Source organism: Elgaria multicarinata, chromosome 4, assembly GCF_023053635.1.
Source record: "Elgaria multicarinata webbii isolate HBS135686 ecotype San Diego chromosome 4, rElgMul1.1.pri, whole genome shotgun sequence".
Lineage (NCBI taxonomy): Eukaryota > Metazoa > Chordata > Lepidosauria > Squamata > Anguidae > Elgaria > Elgaria multicarinata.
Window position 1 is genome coordinate 92594986 of NC_086174.1, and position 10357 is coordinate 92605342.

Sequence of the window (10357 nt, forward strand, 5' to 3'; positions counted from 1 at the left end):
AATGGGATGATGGTGGTAAAATAATAATAATAATAATAATAATAATAATAATAATAATAATAATGATGATGATGATGATGATGTTGTCACGATGGCACTCTCTTTGTCCTACTGATCTATGTGTTGTGAGGTTTCTTGGGCATATGAATCACAGGATTTGGACAGGTCAAGTATTTGATATTTTTGTTTCTAGCAATTGTTGAGAATAGCATTCAGATGGCTACAGCTAATTTACCCCTCCTATTCCTGAAACCTAAACAATATCTGACTCTTCTTGGGCCTCCACCATCCCTCCAAGAGCTCCTTATTGTCTCCCCTGTTTTCTTCCCACTATTGTCCTTCAGGCCCACCTTCTCCTTTTCAGCAGCTGATTTCTTAGTAGTTCCCGGAGCCAAGAAAAATGTCTGACCTATCAAACAGCCCAGTCAGCCATCCTCCTTGCTGGTTCTCAGGGCCTTCTTTTTCTAAAGTCTCTGAAAAGGTCATAATGGAATAAATTCCAGCTTAATTATACATGTGCTGAATATTAAATTGTGTGCTTTCCACCATCTGTTGTACTGGCAATGCTAATGCCGATCACAATAAGGATCTATTCCAAAAATATGTTTTGCAATTAATAATAATTTGGGTTCAGCTATTTAATTAACATGTCAATAACAAATTGTTTTGTTATTTGTTGCCAACATATGAAGTGTTGTTTTTGTCTTGGATTTGCATATACAAAGCAAAAACAACTGAACAAACATTTTTTTTCTTACTGAACATTTGAAAAACGTTGCCCAACACAAGACATACCATGTGTTGCGCTTCCCATAGAGTTGCCAATATTTCTTTTTCTGGCAAGACTCCTCTGCCTTTGACAGCTGTGGGGCAAACAGCTTGAAACTTCTTTAATAGTCAGCATGTCAAACTGCCAAGACCATCTTTTGTTAGGGAAATTATAGGTAAATGGCCCTTAACGACTTGGAAGATAAGAGCCATTTTTGCAAAAGGCATACCCTTATCTCAGCTAGTGTTTTTATGTAGCAATCTCTACAAATATATTGAAGCACCATTGTGCTTCAAAAATGAGAAGCTATGCAACCAGTTATGAAGAGTCAGACAAATGTTTTCCAGCTGGAATATCTCTCAATGGCCTGGTTTGCATGTAATGACAACCCTGAGTATGGGTTGTCACTGAATTGTGTTTTTTGTTGAATTGTGGCTTGTATGAACCTTGCATCATGGTTTAACTATGGGTTGTTAACCACAAACGATCTAGGAAGAGAACTCATGGTTTGTTATTGGATTGTGAATTCTGGGTTGTTTGTGGTTAACAACTCATAGTTAAACCACAGTGTAGGGTTTGCTTGTAATGACAACTCACAATTCAACAAAAACCCATAATTCATCGACAACCCAAACTTACCCTATACTTTGGGTTGTTGTTACATGTGAACTTTGGGGGATCTACACTACTGCTTTAAAGCACTTTGAAAACATTTTGAAAACTGTATATGGAGTGTGCCCTGGGCCTCAACAGTTGTCAAAACTGTTATAAAGCGCTTTAAAGCAGTAGTGTAGATCCTGCCCAGGTAATTCATTCTCTCTCTCTCTCTCTCTCTCTCTCTTTCTCTCTCTCTCTCTCTCTCTCTCACACACACACACACACACACACACACACACACACATATATATATAATTCTGGCTTTCAATAATGCGGTTTACCACTTTTCTCCTTGAAAACTACTTTTCTTTATTATATTTCATTATGACTCCCCCAATACATGATGCAGAAGTTTAAAGCAGAGATAAAACTTTTAAACTTTTAAAAATCACAGATTCCATGTATGTGTATGTTTCATTTTTGCAAACCTAACTGTAAAATATTATATGGATGGCATCGGTACCATTAACAAATTGGGAGCAGACATGCATGACTCTGAATATGTGGCATTTTTCAGGAGTGCATCTGTCTCTGGTTATTATGAAATAACCACAATATGCTTGTAAAATACACTCTTTCCTCAGTCATTTTGAATATATAAAGAACAGGCCTTTCAGCTCTGCTGTGAATTTCCTTGCCTTCGCCCACCCTAGCTTGAAATGGCACCCCTAAAAGATGAGTTTGCTTCAGCACTCAAGGCCATTTGGGAATTATTTCTGTGATCTTCCTTTTGGAGTTAACTCTCGGTCTCTCCTCTGAATCTATTTTTAGCCTGAAGATTTTCATTCAGTGTGCCAGTTTCATTACCTCATTCACCTATGCTCTAGTAGTTTAAGCCTGATTCTTCCTTACAGTGGTTGCTTTCTTCCTTATAAAGAAATAGAGCTTTGTTATCTACCTAAGCTCATACGAAGAGCCATGCTGGATCAAACCAAGGGTCCATCTAGTTCAGCATTCTGTTCACACAGGGTCTGCTCAGGCAACATGGTTAGGCCGCTAACCCTTTTGCAGCAAATGGTTAGTGAGTGTGTTTAAACCATGGTTATGTAGCTACCATGGTAAGGAATGGTTCACATGACATGCTAAGCCATGTTTAGCTCAAAATGTTTAACCACCATGGCTTAATGTATCGTCTGAACAGGGTCACAGTGGCCAACCAGCTGCCCACTTGAAACCCACAAGCAAGACATGAGTGCAACAGCACCCTGCCTCTGCATACTGCCTCTGATACTGGAGGTAGCATACAGTCATCAGGACTAGTAGCTGTTTATAGACATATCCTCCTATCTCATAGATAAGATTAAGAACTGAGAAGCCTATTTGTATAACAATATAAAAGAACTACTGGATTTCACCTAGTTGAGGTGTGTTTCCCGGGAGGAGCCAGGACATAGCTGAGGCCAGCATTCACTGCTTCTGGCCTGAGGAAAGAGATGCCACATCCTGAAAAGGGTCTGTATTTATTTAAAATACAACCTGGAGGTTTGTTTATAAAACAGAATCTGTTTGGTTCTGTGGGGTGCAATCCACCATCTTAGACACAGTTTGCATTGCAGGGGACAAAGGCCACCTTAATAAGTACACCGAGTCTCTGCACATAGAAGACAAGGGAAAGCAACGGAACAGGTTTTTTCTCTCTCTCTTAGTAACATGAGAAGAAAGTGAAACCCTCTCACAGTACGTTTTGGCTCCCTACTCATGGACTGGTGCTATTCTAAGTAACCCGTCTCAAATGTTCTGTTAATTCAGGATGAATGACTGTTGTATATATTTTTTCCAGGAAACATACTATTGTAGATAAATTTATGAAGCTAAAAAATGGAAGGGAGGGGAGCCAGCTTTTACCATTGTGAATTTTTGTTTTTATGCAAACATTTGGATGTGCTACAGTGATGTTAGCCAACAGCTGCCATGGAGCTTGAAAAATTCTTTGGGCCAGTTTAAAGTTTGCTCTTTACAGATCGGAACAGGAGGGGGAGCTTTCCCTGCAGCAGCCAAGGAAGAAAGTGGCGATGAAGGAGGCATTTCCAAATGCTCCCTGCTCTGCGCAGGGCCTCTTCTAGCATTAATTTCCCTTCTCAGTTCCCAGTGACTCACAGGGCCAAATGAGATGTGACAGGGCAGGCAGTCATGTGCATGTCATGCATGTATCTGTTCAAGCCTCAGCTGAATGATGTCGTGGTGGTCTTGGTGGCAGTGGTTCCTATAAAAGGAGCATGTCAGCAAAGCCGTATGGCAACCTTCCTCAGCCTGATCCCTCCAGAAGTTTAGGACTCTCAACATCTCTGACCATCGGCCATGCTAGCTGGGGCTGACTGAAGGGCACCAGGATGGGCAAGGCCACCAGATGGGGCGGGTGAGGATGGCCTCTGAGGGCATACCTGAGAGCATGTGGCCTCTGAAGCCAATTCCCCCCCCCCCCATTTGATCCCTAGGCAGAAGTAAATGGTAGCCGCTTGTCTCCTTTCAGATTAACACCTCCCCTGCATACATGTTTGGTGGAAACATGAGGGCAGCACTCATGTACAGTTCTTTGCCAGTGTTAGAAAGTGTGAGTGTGTCGGCAGGGGGAGGCTTTTTTTTTTAGGATAAGATTTTGCTACATACTTCTGGGGGCCTCCACCATCTCTAAGGGCACGCTTCTGTTTAATCTGCCCTGCATGTAGCATACTAAGGTAGAGAGTGACTGTGTTGTGTGACTATTTTGTTGTTGGAAGATGGGTAGCATTTGTGAGAGACGGGCTAAGGGTCAAACTGAATGTGATGCTGGGGGGAAAAAATAATCAGGTCTCCACTGCTGTCTTTTGTTTCTTTAATGTAAAAGCATCTGGGGTGGTTGGCAGATTGCATATGATACTGTAAGAGGTGAGGTTAACCTTTCCCCCTGTTGTGTTTTCCTGATTTAAATCCTTCCTCCCAAAGCTATTATTTGCCCGGCAGAGGAAGACATACCGATACCATATGGGTACCAGCATAGTACTGCAAATAGCAGCTGCTTCGGTTCCCCATCCCTGACTGATGCTGCCAGCTTGATGGAGACCTTGCATAGTGTCACCTGGTTCCAGGAGGTTGTAAGCCTATGCGGCAGGGTCTCGCTATTTACTGTTTTACTCTGTACAGCACCATGTACATTGATGGTGCTATATAAATAAATAAATAAATAAATAAATAATTTCCCATAATCCCTTCGTGCAATGCCTATGCTGGGCATTCATATGGGGAATTTAAAATAGTGGCTCCCAGTTTCTTGCCAGCATGGCATCAAGACCTGGGCTCTTGCAGCTGCCCAACGCTGTCAACTGCTGGCAGCAATTGTCCCAGCAGCTGTTTTCATCTTAAAAAAGAAGAAAGAAATGGAGGAGTTCTAATCCTGGAACTCCTGACCCTGATAGTGTCTAGTTTTGCCCTCAGGTTTGAGAGCAGGGTATTTAACCCTGTAATAAACCAAATTTCAGTTTACCTTCCATCCAAATCAGGGGAGGCAGGAGATTAAATCTCACCAGTTCTAATAAATCTAGATTTTAGTTGTTTTCTAAAGGACACTAGCAGAGTAGCTGAGAAATTAGGCCAAGTGAAATCAAAAACCCTTGCAAAATGCTTTGGTTAAGCAAGGTCACTGCATTAGAGCAGAGAGCCAAGTGTGTCAAAGCAAATGATGCTGGGCCGTGGCTTTTACAAGCATGGGTAGAGAACAGCCTTAATCTGAAGTCTGCCACTAATCTCAAATGAAGTCAAGAGATTACAGTTAAATTGTAGCAGATTGTCCTCTCTAAGAAAGCATTCCAAAGATAAACTAAGGAAGGTCATGGTAGGAAAACTTTTGCCCCACTCCTTCTCTCTGCAAATATTGGTGTTCTCCTGCACGGCTCTCTGGAGGGTTGTGGGGATCTCCTGAACAGCGTGGTATGTGGCACCGGGAACAGCTGGGGGTGGGGAAGAATCACCCAGATTTGGGCAAACTTTTGCAATTTCCCTCTACTCCCATCCCACATTGTTTAGGAGTTGCCCCAGACCCTCAGGAGCAGCTCTTAAGAGGGGGCAGGTGGCTGCAGGGAGAGAACGATGTAGAATTGCCCTTATGTGAACTACCATAAACACACAGCTCTATCCATGTTTAGACAGAAAGAAGTCCTACAACTCCCAGTATGCTCCAGCCAGTTGGAATGTTCTGCCTAAACATGCATAGAATTGTGCCCTAAATTAATTTATTTTAGGATCCAAGCCAATAACTCCAGAAACTTGAATTAGCAGATTCATGTCAGAGTACATTTATTCTTAATACAGAATATGCCCTAAATATGGGCCATTTTCCTAAATCCCCACCAAAAACACACAGAAAACCAATCACGTGTATAAGGTTGGTTGTTCTATAAAGTGTTTACATTTTGAAGGATTTTACTCCATGGGGAAGGTGAAAATAATGGTCTTTGTATGGTACACTTTGTCCCATCACTGCTCATGTTTAAATGAGCAACAAGTACAGTTTTATTCCAGCAAGCGTTTGTGGATTTTAATTCTTAATGTGTTTCTATGCTGTCTTTTAGCTCTTAAGGTAGTTTGTTTTTAATCTATAAAATCAATATGGAAGTACCAAAGAGGTTCAAAATGTTTTGAGTTCTAAAAGTTGTTTAGGGCACAATCCTATGCGTGTTTAGACAGTAAAGTTCCTACAACTCCCAGATTGCACCTATATTCAGTCAAATTTGCAAGATGACACTGACAGTGTCATTCCTAAGCACGTCCTGGAGTGACCCACTTGTCTGCTATGCAGCCATTTAGAACTGTGAAAGTGGAGAAAGAGAACATGTGTGTCTACCATGTCTTTTGGTGACTGTAGGGAACTACTGAAAAGAACCAGACTTTCTCCAGGGAAAGGGCCTTCTCTGTCAGGTTCACCTACCTCACAACCCAGGATGAAGGCACACCAAGCAGGGCATCCAAAGCATATTACATCATGGTTTCTAATCAGTTGTGGACTTATGTGGTTGCAAATGGTGGTTTGCCTTTATCTACTTTAATTCAGGGAGGGTGTCCTGCCTCTTATGGAGGTCTCCTCTTTGGAAAATTGACACGGAGCCCACTGAACCAACCATTGTGAAGGAGCTGCCCATGTCAAGAGACATTGAAGCAGATCAGGGGGATCGTGGGCCCTTGGGGGAGATAGCTGTTGATTCTTTCCCTCAAGAGTAGTTATCCCTTTTTAGGTTTAGAGGCCAACAATGAGGGCCCACCTAGCCCCAGGAGACTAGGCGCCTAAAGGTTCAGGCCTGGCTGGCTGCCAAAGACAGAAGTGCCCACCTGAGGAATAAGGACTCCTCATGAGTAAAGGTATACTGGTAAGCAAATAGATCCTCCCGTAGGTGGCACTGATGGCCTGCAGCTGTGCTCTGGGTGGGGCTCTCAAGGCTCAGGCTGAAAAACCTTCTGTTCTAGCCACAGAATACTGGAAAAATATTTGTGCATCAGCTCCCAGATTTGTGCCTTTTATTTCCCTGATAACCTAGTTTTTTCTAGGACTCCCTGTGTTTGGACTGACTACTGACCTTGCCCTTGTTACTGACCCTGAAATTCCCTAGCGTTCTGTCCTTGCACCTCCGCAAGCAGAAGAGAGAGAGAGAGAAAAGAGTCAACTTAACTGATGAGAAGGAAAGTATTCAGTTATTTTTTCCACCTCATATTATGCTCTTACTTTTAAATGCAGTGAAAATAAAATACTGTAGGACAACTACCAGATTAAAATGAGACGTGGACTGTGATCTTGGGCATATGTAAAGTGATGCAAGGAAGGATAGGGCTCCTTGTGTAGCAGAAGGAAATTTGGCAGACAGATTTTGTTAAGAAAAGGTGGGAAAAGCTGCATCTACTGAAACTCCCTCTGTTACTACACAGCTAATATGGGTACAGCACCCTCCTCCATTGCATTTGATCAGTGTAGGGTGATCAGTTAAAGTGTGTTGATTTGAGAAACCTTTAATGGTAGACATTAAGGCAGTTAAAATATAAGTGCTTGTCCTAGTACACTGTTGAAACTTTGCAAAACAAATGATGTCATTTTAGGCTGTTGCACTCACTGCTGGCTGAATACCAATCACTTCAGAATGAAGCCTTATTAGGTTTAATCTAGGGAAACAATAAAAATCTTTGAAGGGGAAAAAAAAAGAATCCCAGTACATTACCTATACAGCAATCTAATTAACATGTTGAATGACCTAAAAGAAAAGTATACACCTATCCTTACAAAATAATACAAGCCACAGTATTTGCAGAATATCAAGTGATTTTCCACTGAAGTGTTCATTCTTTAATTCCTTGTGCAGTTCAATCAAGAGACAAGAACTACTGTGTTTGGAGTGTTCTCCCTCTCCCTATTAATGATCAATCCCATTTTTTTGGGGGGGGCAGCTTTTACAATCCTGGGGCTTTTCCATTGCTGGCTGTCCACCAGGGGAATGGGAACTGCTGGTTAAATTAATTTTCCCTCCCCCTGCTGCAACCCCCATCTGCTCTGGAGGTTTGGGTGGGGTGCCCTCCAGAGAAGATTGGGAGCTGCAGAGGGGAGGAGAGCAAGGGGACATCCCATTGCATAAGCAGAATTCTGCTTGTGCAATATTGGATTTAACCCCCTGTCTCCTAGGGTGCTTCCACACAAGACTTTTATTCTGTAATTCTCCAGCTGTAAAAACAAGTTAGGCTATTGGGTGGGTGGGGATCAACTATCACCTCATCCATAAGCTCAGTAGGTAGCCTTAGGCAAACCATTATTCTCCATGTCAGCAATCTCCTTTCTTCTAAATAGCACACTCAAGTGGTGAGTGCCAGTAGAACTGGAGCCAAAACAGGGCCATTGGGAAAGAAGAGGGAGGTATCAGCATGTTTTGGGAAAAACCCTAGGAGGCAAAATCTCCCCAAACAGCCCAATGAGGACAAGCATGTGCTGTAATCACAGAACTGTTGAATATCAATTGGAAAAGAACATCTGAAAACCAGAGGTGAGCTTGAGAACTGGAATGGCCTGTTGAATCCTGTCACAGCTTACTGTGGGAAATGGTTGAAACCCTGAAAAGGAGCATTTCTAACAGGAGGTGAGGATACACTGCAACATTTTGTTGTAGGTCTCACTTGTACAGATGATAATACTGACCTACCTGAGACAATAGTTGAAAAAGATATATTGAGATAATGTATGCTATTTGGAGTGCTATATATCATTTTATTTATTTATTGAATTTTGGCCTTCATTTTATATAGAGTATAAAATATAAATATAAAGTATGGAATGGAGCTCAGCTTTCCACTCCCCTTAGGAAAGTATTGTTGCAATTATTCCTTCAAGAGAGTCAGAATCCAGAAAAAAGTCCATAGAGCTTGACCACCACTACCCGTAGTGGTCTGTAGGTTAGAGCCCATAATGGGTCTGAAATATACCCCTTACCTGCCTTGCAAAGGGAAGAACCTTCTTTTATACTTCTCATTGGTTGAACATGTGACTCAGTCTAGAGGACATTTAACTATATCATGTTATTTATAGCAGTGAAAAATAATACATTTGGTTTCTTCTAAATTGTGAATTGTTTCATAATGGGAAGACTCTCGACTACAAAGTCATTAATTGATCCTTATCTGCTCCTCAAGGGAGACATATTAAGCTTTCCCCCTCTCACCACAAAGTTCCAGAATGAGCTTCTATTCGAGAGTTGTTCCCATCCTTGGCTTCTGGTTGTGCTTAACCTGTTTTGTAAAATCTTTGCAATATTTCATACTGTGTTTTTGGCCTGCTTTGTTTTAAGTGTGTGTTGGTGGTGATTTTTGTGTGTGCAAAGTCCTAATCACTAGTTTCTGTTGGATATCTTTTACATTTTCTTCCTACCTACACAAAACTCTATATTTCAAGCCTGGTTTCAGTTCATACACTCTTATAAACCATTACTAGACTTAGGTTTAGCACTATTTCTATAGCCTGTGGTCACTTGTTGATACAGACCACAGTTGGCATAGTTAACCCTCCCCTACCATTGACATTTAAAGCAGTCCTGAGTGCCTTCCCCTACCACTGGGTTTTCACTGCCAATCAGTGGTGAAGCTGGGTAATGCTTAGACCTTGAACTTATTGCTGTTATGCCCCCTCCTCTTTGGATAGTTATGTTTATTCCTTCAGTTTTGAAGCACACAATAACTTCCATGCTTCCATCACTTGCCTTTCCATGCTTTTCAACAAGCGTCTACATTCCTGTTATGCTAGAACAACACAACTGTTTACCAACCCTGATTTTAATATAATACTCTGAGCATGCACACTTTTTCATTTTAAACTCACTTAAATCATAGCACCATCATGACAACTGAAATAAAATGGAATTTGCTTCTGTTATTCTATTCACCTGCTGCTGTCTGGGTGTTCATTTGTGTGTGGGGGGGGGGGGGCGGGGCGGTGTCGGAGTCGGACTTCGGCCCCAAGGACTAGCCCTAGCTGCACTAAGTGCCATTATTCTATCCAGTGGTCAAAGTCCAGGGTCCCATAGTGCAGCCTCCTCCCACTCACCCAATACCATCAAAGCAGGAGGCAATAAGGGCAACTGTAGTCATGAGGGTGCTATGATTTCAGTGAGTTTAAAATACAAACCTGCACGTGTTCAGAGTATTTTGCTTTATCAGAGTTACCAACCTTGTTGTTTGTTCTCGCCCTAGAATATCAGAAATGTACAACCCCTTGTAAAGCTTGGAGGGGGCGAAGAGAAATATTACACGTCTGTTTTACGGCTGGAGTAAAACTTATGGCTAATTCCCCCTCCCACCTCACCCAAGTCCATTAAGCCGAGGGTTTAAAAGGACTCCCCTGTCCTCTGTAGGCTCTCGTTAAACCATTAGCTTCCCCCACACGTAGTCCTAAATAGACGCATTTACACACAGGTCGGGGCATCGTTTTCTTGTAAT